The sequence below is a fragment of the Pleurodeles waltl genome, chromosome 1_2 (assembly GCF_031143425.1).
Source record: "Pleurodeles waltl isolate 20211129_DDA chromosome 1_2, aPleWal1.hap1.20221129, whole genome shotgun sequence".
Classification (NCBI taxonomy): Eukaryota; Metazoa; Chordata; class Amphibia; order Caudata; family Salamandridae; genus Pleurodeles; species Pleurodeles waltl.
In genome coordinates this window covers 483,712,717-483,724,970 of record NC_090437.1, presented here as the reverse complement: position 1 = coordinate 483,724,970, position 12,254 = coordinate 483,712,717, and positions in this window count along the sequence as shown.

The following is a 12,254-nucleotide window of genomic DNA, read 5'->3' as shown; positions in this document are numbered from 1 at the left end:
CTGGAGTACAGGCAATATATAGTGTGATGTCTGCACACTATATAATGAGCTAATACAACTTTACAGATAAGTATAGTTGGCTATGCAGACCTTAAACACTGCCCTAGCACGGGCTCCACCAGCTGGCCACCAATTGGCCGATACTGGAATTAACCCACAAACAGTACATTTTATCATGGGCAAAGCGCCCACGGAACTTGAGAAGATTCCGTTCTGGATAGGACAAAATACTAACCAGCTGGAAGCAGTGTTTCCCCATACAGGAGCACAAGATAAACATAGAATTCTCACAATGTGCTTGCCATTAGTAATGGTTCCCTCAGTGGATGATTTCACAATATGGGGTACAGCCTTTGCTGCAATTTATACTACCACACACGGTACCGAGAAACTTGCGAACTTATCGGAAATGTTAAAACAAATTCAATATGAGCACAGAGCTGCTCCAGCCCTAGATTTGGGAATTGAACTGGTGCCTAACTGCAACACAGTCTCCTCAATAATACTAAGTAATATTAAAGGGGAAGATTTAGCACTGGCCATACATCAGCGGCTGCGGGAGATTCCACAATTGGAACAGGAGCATCAACTATGGAAAATCATTTCCAACATCTATACAAGTACAGGATGGGATAGTTTGGGAGTCAAGCCTAAAAAGCCTGGAAATCAGATTACCACCTCTAATGATGGTTCTAAACAAGCACACAATGGTTCTAAAAACGCAGGGATAAACAGAAACAAAATAAAGACAAACAAAGTCAGAGAGCAGACTCTGCACATCCAGAGAGCTCCAAGTGGAGATATAATCTCAGAAATAGAAAACTTTAAAGGCTCCTGACAGATATACTGATTTATGTCCCTCTTGTTCCTTTCAAGACATACTGGACAGACGTAGTGAAAGGGTGGGCTGGTCATAGCAACGTCCTGACGAAGTGAAACAGAAGAAAGACTTACAGCAGTCAAGACAAGAAAGAACAAATCTCCACAGCAAAAGCCACAATTTAATAAGAAAAATGTGGCAGCCATTTTAATTAACATCACAGAACAAAATAAAATGATGGATGGAGTGTTGAAACTTTTCAAACACTCACCCCGAGTCACAGATCTTGGTTTAATCCATCATTATTTTGCTCACCACATCACCCCAGTTTGGACCCAGCCTTATGCAAATCAGTCATGACCCTGTTCCCCATGGGAACAGTCCAGCCCGAACTGCTAGGCCAGGTCCTCCCTGGACAGGAAACAAGCATCCTGGGACCAGTTTCAGGGTATCACCCTTCATCAGCCAAGGGGGCAGATACCACTAGGCACCTGGGATTTGTTTTTTGGCGCCAATGTCACGCAGGGGGAGCGACCCCGTAGGCAAGGGTCGCTCCGAGGGGGGGTGGGGGTTGGGGGGGCAAATTTATTTTAGGCCATTTCTGCCCCCGGCAGAAACCTCTAGGCGCCAGGGCAAATTTTTTTTTGTGTTTTTGTTTTGTGTTTGTTTGTTTTTTTTAGAGATGGGGAGCGACCCATCAGGCAAGGGTCGCTGCCCTGGGGGGCAAATTGTATTTAGACAATTTCTGCCCCCCTTGGGGGCAGATTGGGCGATTTTAGGTCAATCTGCCCCCAAGGGGGCAGAAACCACTAGGCACCTGGGATTTGTTTTTTGGCGCCAATGTCACGCAGGGGGAGCGACCCCGTAGGCAAGGGTCGCTCCTGGGGGGGTGGGGGTTGGGGGGGCAAATTTATTTTAGGCCATTTCTGCCCCCGGGGGGGGCAGAAACATCTAGGCGCCAGGGCAATTTTTTGTTGTTGTTGTTTTTTTAGAGATGGGGAGCGACCCATCAGGCAAGGGTCGCTCCCCTGGGGGGCAAATTGTATTTAGACAATGTCTGCCCCCCTTGGGGGCAGATTGGCCGATTTTAGGTCAATCTGCCCCCAAGGTGGCAGAAACCACTAGGCACCGGGGATTTGTTTTTTGGCACCAATGTCAAGCCGGGGGAGCGACCCTGTAGGCAAGGGTCGCTCCTGGGGGCTGGGTTGGGGGGGGAAATTTATTTTAGGCCATTTCTGCCCCCCCTGGGGGCAGAAACGTCTAGGCGCCAGGGCCAATTTTTTTTGTGTTTTTTTTTTTGTTAGTTTGTTTTTTTAGAGATGGGTAGCGACCCATCAGGCAAGGGTCGCTGCCCTGGGGGGCAAATTGTATTTAGACCATTTCTGCCCCCCTTGGGGCAGATTGGGCGATTTTAGGTCAATCTGCCCCCAAGGGGGCAGAAACCACTAGGCACCTGGGATTTGTTTTGTGGCACCAATGTCACGCAGGGGGAGCGACCCCGTAGGCAAGGGTCACTCCCGGGGGGGTGGGGGTTGGGGGGGCAAATTTATTTTAGGGCATTTCTCCCCCCCCCCCCCACTGGGCCGGCTGAGCTACAGGCCAAACTCCACAGGTAGGCACCTTGCAAAAAACACCTCTGTTTTCTGTGAAAAAATATGTTGTGTCCACGTTGTGTTTTGGGCCATTTCCTTTCGTGGGCGCTAGGCCTACCCACGGAAGTGAGGTATCATTTTTATCGGGAGACTTGGGGGAACGCTGGGTGGAAGGAAATTTGTGGCTCCTCTCAGATTCCAGAACTTTCTGCCACAGAAATGTGAGGAACATGTGTTTTTTTAGCCAAATTTTGAGGTTTGCAAAGGATTCTGGGTAACAGAACCTGGTCCGAGCCCCACAAGTCACCCCATCTTGGATTCCCCTAGGTCTCTAGTTTTCAGAAATGCACAGGTTTGGTAGGTTTCCCTAGGTGCCGGCTGAGCTAGAGGCCTAAATCTACAGGTAGGCACTTCGCAAAAATCACCTCTGTTTTCTTTAAAAAAATTTGATTTGTCCACGTTGCGCTTTGGGGCGTTTCCTGTTGCGGGCGCTAGGCCTACCCACACAAGTGAGTTATCATTTTTATCGGGAGACTTGGGGGAATGCTGGGTGGAAGTAAATTTGTGGCTCCTCTCAGATTCCAGAACTTTCTGCCACAGAAATGTGAGGAACATATGTTTTTTTAGCCAAATTTTGAGGTTTGCAAAGGATTCTGGGTAACAGAACCTGGTCCAAGCCCCACAAGTCACCCCATTTTGGATTCCCCTAGGTCTCTAGTTTTCAGAAATACACAGGTTTGGTAGGTTTCCCTAGGTGCCGGCTGAGCTAGAGGCCAAAATCTACAGGTAGGCACTTCGCAAAAATCACCTCTGTTTTCTTTCAAAAAATTGGATGTGTCCACGTTGCGCTTTGGGGCTTTCCCTGTCGCGGGCGCTAGGCCTACCCACACAAGTGAGGTATCATTTTTATCGGGAGACTTGGGGGAACATAGATTAGCAAAACAAGTGTTATTGTCCCTTGTCTTTCTCTATATTTTTTCCTTTCAAATATAGGAGAGTGTGTAAAAAAGACATCTATTTGAGAAATGCCCTGTAATTCACATGCTAGTATGGTCACCCCGGAATTCAGAGATGTGCAAATAACCAGTGTTCCTCAACACCTTATCTTGTGCCCTTTTTGGAAATACAAAGGTTTTCTTGATAGCAATTTTTTACTCTTTATATTTCAGCAAATGAATTGCTGTATACCCGGTATAGAATGAAAACGCACTGCAGGGTGCAGCTCATTTATTGGCTCTGGGTTCCTCGGGTTCTTGATGAACCTACAAGCCCTATATATCCCTGCAACCAGAGGAGTCTAGCAGCCGTAACGGTATATTGCTTTCGATAATCTGACATTGCAGGGAAAAGTTACAGAGTAAAACGTAGAGAAAAAGTGATGTTTTTTTCACCTCAATTTCAATATTTTTCTTTTTCAGTTGTTATTTTCGGTAGGAAACCCTTGTATGATCTACACAAATGACCCCTTGCTGAATTCAGAATTTTGTCTACTTTTCAGAAATGTTTAGGTGTCTGGGATCCAGCATTGGTTTCATGCCCATTTCTGTCACTGACTGGAAGGAGGCTGAAAGCACAAAAAATTGCAAAAATGGGGTATGTCCCAGTAAAATGCCAAAATTGTGTTGAAAAATTGGGTTTTCTGATTCAAGTCTGCCTGTTCCTGAAAGCTGGGAAGCTGCTGAGTGTAGCACCGCAAACCCTTTGTTGATGCCATTTTCAGGGGAAAAACCACAAGCCTTCTTCTGCAGCCACTTTTTCCATTTTTTTTTTTAAAAAAAAACGAAATTTTCACTGTATTTTGGCTAATTTCTTGGACTCCTTCAAAGTCTGGGTACCTCTAGAATCCCTAGGATGTTGGAAAAAAGGACGCAAATTTGGCTTGGTTAGCTTATGTGGACAAAAAGTTATGAGGGCCTAAGCGCGAACTGCCCCAAATAGGCAAAAAAAGGCCTGGCACAGGAGGGGGAAAAGGCCTGGCAGCGAAGGGGTTAAAAAAGCAAAAAATACCCTTTTGGACACAATTTTATTTAATCGTCCTTGTTTCTACAATTTGTTTTTTAGAGCTTATCTCACAAATTACACCTTATAATTTTTTTGTGTATGGTTTCTTGTTTCTCCATTTTAGGCTTATTATGGTTTTTGGACACTTTTTTTAATTTCATGTTACTTTACCTTCTAAAACATTAGTGGCCATCGGAGCTTAACAGTACAACTTGATACTTCCACAAGTTGGAGGTATGTCTGATTCCTTTTCTTGTATGCGTATGTGTCTTTCTTGATGTCATAATCTTTCCATCTGTTACTACAACTCGACACTGAACGCGGTTGGAATCCTTAACACGGTGTATGCATCATGGCTCACTTTTTCCATTGATTATTTATTTAGAACTGTTTCCTGTTTGTCATTACAAATTTTATATGTTGGCACGGGCACTCTGTTGCCTAGAAAATCTGTGTATCAATCACTGGAATGTTTTTACTTTCACTGGTGTCGTAGAAGTGTTATGTTTTTACTCTTGGCTTAAATAAGGCATATCATCAATCTGTGGCATCGGGCAACTCTCTTTATTTACAAGACTCATTTCTATTCCATTTCACACTAGATATTGTAGTATTTGATTATACTAGCAATATTTGTGACTGACTTATTCCATCTGTATATGTCCACAGCCTTGAAAAAGTCAATTCTGAAGAAACACGTGTCGGCTGTTTTTCCGAATATGAGAATTGTATTGGCCTATTGACACAGTGCCCATTTTGTCTTATTGGGTCAGGTGATGTTTTTCCTGAGACACCACAAAGGAATACATTGAAATCTTTGCGATGGGCCGTGGTTTTTCTTCTTCTTACAAACCAAATGTGGCCTTTTCAAGGCGACAGCTCATGCACCCTGTTGCTGGGTGTCAAACCACTTGGGCACTCCTTCCTCAAATATAGACTCTACTGTTATGGACTTTGCACATATACGTAAGCTTACTTTCTGGAAGTGCGCACCATCTTTACACAGCCACAATTTTTGTTGTTATTTGTGTATACATACTTTGTGTACGGAAACGCACTCCGAGCTTTATGTTATTTGCCACGTATATTTGATAATTCGGTTGTATGTTTTCACTTGTTTAATGATTCTTGACTTGTTTAAAATTGCAAGATGTCGACTTTCAATGATAATAGAGAGGCCCTACTAGAAGAACTTTTTAATACAAATGCAGTTACTCCCGACAAAAACACCAGTAATAAGAAAGAGGGGCTAAAAATGAAATTTGTAAGACTGAACGGATTTAAAAACAGGAGCTCTCGAGGTGGTGGGATTTCACTATCCTAGAAAGATATATACAGATCAAACAAATTCCGAGGGGGCTCCGAGTTATACTTTTCCTGTCATTTGGGGATCTTAACCCAACATTGTTACAAGAATGGGAACAGCGATTGGTAACTTCCTCTTTTTGAATTATGGATATACTTATCAGAGAAGCCAGATAAAAGAGAGAACGATTACTTGTAGACATTGAGGACTTATAAAAAGAGATTCAGGACACAAATCTTAAGGAAGTAATAGGCAAAAACTATAACATCTTAAGAGATGTACTTTAGAAACACCAAGAATATATCAAGGAGAAGAAAATGTGCAAATTAAGACGCGATGCCAATGATTATGTCACAGGCAGGGTTTTCACATATGCCCATAAGTTTGATAATATGAACATGGAGAGACAGGACAATAGAGCATCATTACCAGCAGTATCGACTTTGTCCAATATTACAGCTAGCGACACAGATTTGTCCATCTGCTCCAGCATCACCAGCGAGGAAGCCAGCAGCTCCCTACAACAACAAAGAACCACCACCAACAACAAATCAACGTTTTTGTTGGAAATGGAAAGGTTCAGTGGGGCCAAAAGTACAACAGAATGGCACTGGGTACACACTCAAGAGAACCAGAAGGGGGAAGAGAAAAGGTGTCAGAACCGGCAGTAAACAAGACCAGAGTGACTACAAGATCAGTCGCACGCAACATGAAGAACTAGGGCACCACACAACTCGTAGGGATGATCTGTGTGTCATGAATCTATCTGACAAAACACTTGATGATGAACAACTGAGTGTTATTAGGAAGGGTTTGGGTTTTGTACCAATGTCATTTCCGGACTTCACAGGGATGCACATTGATCTCTTCAAATTCATAGGCAAATGTAAATTACTGAAACATTTCAACTATAAACAGCAACCCAGCCTAGATAACAGGGAAGATACAGTCCCATGTGAACTTTCTATTGGCGACTTAAGAGATATACAGACCCTACTCTCTCTGGAGGACATTGATAACAGCAACATTGTACCTACTTGTGACGATATTCTAGTAGACTTGGGTATCATGACCTCAGTAACATGTAACATGTAACAGTGGCCTTAAACCTCATTCTAGGTACACACCAATTGTATCACCAGACAACTTAATTGATGTACTTTACAAACTAGTAACCAAAGATCTCTATCAATTGGAAAACCAATATGCGCTTGGACGCAAAACATGGTCACACAACATGAGTCCACAGGAGCACAAGGCTTTGCGTTCCTTTGACCATATTAGAGACATTGGTGGTCATTCTGAACTCGGCGGTAAAAGGCGCCTACCGCCGGTCAGAAATCCTCCATAATACCGCCGCGGTCGCGGAAACCCGCCACGGTCATTCTGACCCGCAGAAGGCAAACCTCCGAAAATCCGACCGCCACAACAGACCGCCAGACCAGCGGTCGGCGGAAAGGTGGAGGTGACCAAACCTCCACCGCCACGCCAACAGAAATACGCCCATCCCATTACGACCCACGAATCCACGCGGCGGTCATTCAAACGCGGTATTCCATTGGCGGGACACACCGCCGCGGTCAGAATACACACAAACGAACAAAACTCAGCCACATTGGACGATTTGAATCCCACACACCTGATACACATACACACACCACTCCCACACACACAATACAATATAAAACACACACCCACATCACCCACAAACCCCTACGCTAAAAAATTCGTCAAGAAGGCAAGAGCGAGACACCAGCATCCAAAAAATAACAGCCACAGCCACTCAACACCATCACCCACACACTATCCACACACAAAACAACACACACCACCACACTCAACTCACTTAAATACACATACTCCACCCCACACATCATACACACCACCCCATGGCACCCCAAAGACAATCCCGCTTCACAGACGAAGAACTCAGGGTCATGGTGGAGGAAATCGTTCGGGTAGAGCCCCAGCTGTTCGGCACACAGATACAATACACCAGCATTGCCCGGAGGACGGAGCTATGGCAGAGGATTGTCGACAGGGTGAACGCAGTGGGACAGCACCCCAGAAATCAGGAAGACATCAGGAAGCGATGGAACGACCTACGGGGGAAGGTGCGTTCCATGGTATCCAGGCACAACATCGCCGTGCAGAAGACTGGCGGAGGACCCCCACCTCAACCCCCACAATTCACATCATGGGAGGAGGAAGTCTTGAACATCCTGCATCCTGACGGCCTCGCAGGAGTCGGCGGAGGAATGGATACTGGTAAGTTGAAGCTTCAATACTGCTTCCCCCCCACCTGCATGCCAAATCATACCCCAACCCTCACCCCCATCCTCGAACCCCACCCTCACCCCCACCCCCATCGTCACCCCCACCCTCACCCCCACCACCATCCTCACCCCCACCACCATCCTCACCCCCACCCCCAGCACACCTATTCCCCGCCAATGTCTCACCATCACAACCCACACATCCCAAAACCTAGGCCTGCATGCGTCCACTAAGCATGGACACCCATCACCAAAGCATGCCCAATGCATATACACATCCCCCCCACAAGCCACCCTCACCAAAGCCCCCACACACGAATGCCAGCACTTGGGGACACGAGAACCCACAGATACACCCATATGCCACACATTGAAACTATAACCATACCTCTATACCCCTGCAGGACCCGACCGTCAACATACCGCGGCGGAGGGGCCAGAATTCTCCACACCCCCCACCCAAGAGGCCGTCAGCGATGACAGCAGCTCTGTCGACCTGGACACCGATGACCAGCCCGGACCATCGGGGACCTCTGGACAGTCGGTTCCCCTCACACAGGCCCAGGCCACTACAGACCCAAACCCCTCTGGGAACACCAGCACAGCTCCCACCCAGCGGGCCCATGCCTCTGTCTCCAGGGCGCGTCAATCTGCGGTGTGTCTACCACTACAGGGCACCCAGGATAACCCACCACCCCAACAACAACAGGGACCTGGGGGCAGTGGTAGTGGGCACACCGGCCAGGGGGCAGAGGCCCAGGGAAACAGGGGAACTCGGAGGGCAGCTGTGCGACGGGGGGGAGGAGAGGCCCAGGGAACCCACTCTCCACGAGGTCCTCACCACCATCATGGGAGCATACAACCGCTCCCAGGAGACGATGGCGACGGTACTGGCCCGGTTCCAGGAGATCCAGGTGCTGCAGGAGGAACACTATCGGGGGTACAGGGAGGACATCAGAGCCATCAACACCACCCTGGTTACCATGGTAGGGCTGCTGCAGGACCTCGTCAACAACAGGGCGGACACTGAACAACACCCAAGGGCCCCTGCCACTAGCCTGGACCAAGAACAGCCAACCACCTCCGCCGGCGCTAGTGGACAGGAGGTCCCCGCACAGCAGCAGCCCACCAGACCCCCACCTCCTGCAGGAGAAGAACCACCCCGCAAGAGGGCCCTGAGATCTCGCAAGAAGACAGAGTAGGATGTCAAGACCCCCGCCAGCAATGGATACCACCTGATGTCATCCCACTGTCCCACATAGTCACCCTGTCCATCCTTGAACTGCCCATGCTCCATCTCTCCACAGGCCTCTGGACAATGCACCTGTGTGACTGTTACTCTGGACTCTGCCATGGACATTCCTTCACCATAGCCCCCACCCACTTGAAACCACCCATCCCATTTTGAGCACTTAAATAAACACCTATTTTGCACCAAAATATCTGGAGTCTGGCTGTGATTTCAATAGATTGTAATTGACATGACAGTGCAAATATGTCCTTGTACATGGTGAAGTCAACAAACAGCTGCTACAAAGCTGTAGTCCATGGGGAAACGAAGCACAGGACTCGTAGTGGGGACCCCAGATCTGAAATAGGGAGGGAAAAGCCAAAACTCAGTCATCATACACTGGGGCAAATAGGCAGCAGAGATGCTGGAGAGTAGTTAACTTTTACTAAATTATCTTTGAAATGTTACCTGTGTCCTATTGGAAGTACTGTTCAATGATTCTGTCCCTGTTGTCTGTTTCAGCCCCGTCGTCTTCCTCCTCGTCACTCTCCTCAGGTTCCACCGCTGCCACAACACCACCGTCTCGACCATCCTCCTGCAGGAAAGGCACCTGGCGGCGCAAAGCCAGGTTGTGAAGCATGCAGCAGGCCACGATGATGTGACACACCTTCTTAGGTGAGTACATTAGGGATCCACCTGTCATATGCAGGCACCTAAACCTGGCCTTTAGGAGGCCAAAGGTGCGTTCGATCACCCTCCTAGTACGCCCATGGGCCTCATTGTACCGTTCCTCTGCCCTGGTCCGGGGATTCCTTACTGGGGTCAGTAGCCACGACAGGTTGGGGTACCCAGAGTCCCCCACTAGCCATACACGGTGTCTCTGTAGCTGTTCCATCACGTAAGGGATGCTGCTATTCCTGAGGATGTAGGCGTCATGCACTGACCCTGGGAATTTGGCATTTACATGCGAGATGTACTGGTCAGCCAAACACACCACCTGGATGTTCATTGAATGGTAATTTTTTCTGTTCCTGTACACCTGCTCCCTGTCTCTTGGGGGAACCAAAGCCACATGGGTCCCATCAATGGCACCAATTACGTTGGGAATATGTCCAAGGGCGTAGAAATCACCCTTCACTGTAGCCAATTCGCCCACCTCAGGGAAAATGATGTAGTTCCTCACGGATTTCATCAGGGCAGACAACACTCTGGATAACACCTTCGAAAACATGGGCTGAGACATCCCAGAAGCAATTCCCACGGTTGTCTGAAATGACCCACTTGCCAAGAAATGTAGTACTGACATGACCTGCACCAGAGGGGGAATCCCTGTGGGTTGGCGGATGGGGGACATCAGGTCGGGCTCCAGCTGGGCACACAGTTCATGGATAGTGGCACTGTTAAGACGGTAGGTCAGGATAATGTGGCGTTCTTCCATTGTCGACAGGTCCACCAGCGGTCGGTACACGGGAGGATTCATCCGTCTCCTCGCCCAACCCAGCGGACGGTGCCTAGGAAGGACAACATGGAGCACACAGTCAAGCAACCCACAGGTACGTACTCACAGCTAGCACAGTATACGATTCTCTATGCAGTGAATGGCGTGTCTGAGTGGCTATGCAAGGCCTAGGCCTGTGTGACGCAGTTGAAATTGAGCCATGTGGGCCCTGGAAATGGCGGCTGCCTGACCTGTGAAGTGTGACAATGGGATGTGAGGTCAATGCGCTGGCGTGGCACACCGCGGCGGGCGGCGGGCGAAGACCGCGGCACGAAGCCGCATTGGTTAACATTGAAGCCTATGGGTTTCAGGAGCCAATGGCGAAGGGCGCCGGCGGTGGCGGGACGCACCGCCGCGGACGTGACCGCCATTTTCTATCTACTTATCCACTTGCGACTTGAACTTTCACAGGAGAGGACCTATACTGCAAGTGTTGCTGTGACCTCGGTCTGGAAGGGACAATGGCTGCTGCGCCTGGGGAAAGGGCCCCTGCCTTCACTGGAGAGGAGTTGGAGAAACTTGTGGATGGGGTCCTCCCCCAGTATGCGCTACTCTACGGTCCTCCAGACCAACAAGTGAGTTTAATTCAATATGGATTTGGGGCCACTGGCTGGCTTGGGGGCCTGGCGGGGGGCCTGGCGGGGATGGGGGGCATGTTGGGCCTGGCGGGGGGCATGGCGGGGGGCCTGGTGGGGATGGGGGGCATGTTGGGCCTGGCGGGGGGCCTGGCGGGGGGACTGGCGGGGATGGGGGGCATGTTGGGCCTGGCGGGGGGCATGGCGGGGGGCCTGGCGGGGATGGGGGGCATGTTGGGCCTGGCGGGGGGCATGGCGGGGGGCCTGGCGGGGATGGGGGGCATGTTGGGCCTGGCGGGGGGCCTGGCGGGGATGGGGGGCATGTTGGGCCTGGCGGGGGGGCCTGGCGGGGATGGGGGGCATGTTGGGCCTGGCGGGGGGCATGGCGGGGGGCCTGGCGGGGATGGGGGGCATGTTGGGCCTGGCGGGGGGCCTGGCGGGGATGGGGGGCATGTTGGGCATGGCGGGGGGCATGGCGGGGGGCCTGGCGGGGATGGGGGGCGTTGGGCCACTGGAAAGGAAAATGCTGAGAAACTTGAACGTGGTATTTCTCCCTCCCTGTACGTGTCACATAGGTCCGCGCCCATGAGAAGATCGGGATTTGGCGTGCCATCACCAAGGAAGTCCGGGCCCTGGGGGTCCACCATCGACGGGGCACCCACTGCCGCAAGAGGTGGGAGGACATCCGCCGCGGGACCAAGAAGACCGCCGAGTCTCTGCTGGGGATGGCCTCCCAACGTAGGCGGGGTGCCTGCCGTCAACTGAGCCCCCTGATGTTCCGGATCCTGGCGGTGGCCTACCCTGAATTGGATGGGCGCGTGAGGGCAGCACAGCAGACACAAGGGGGTGAGTACAAGCATTATCTACTCTGTTGTCGCGCAGTGGAGGTGTCTGGGTGGGGGAGGAGGGCTGGGGGTCCCCCTAGGCCAGGGCGATATCTGTAGGCTGGGCACCC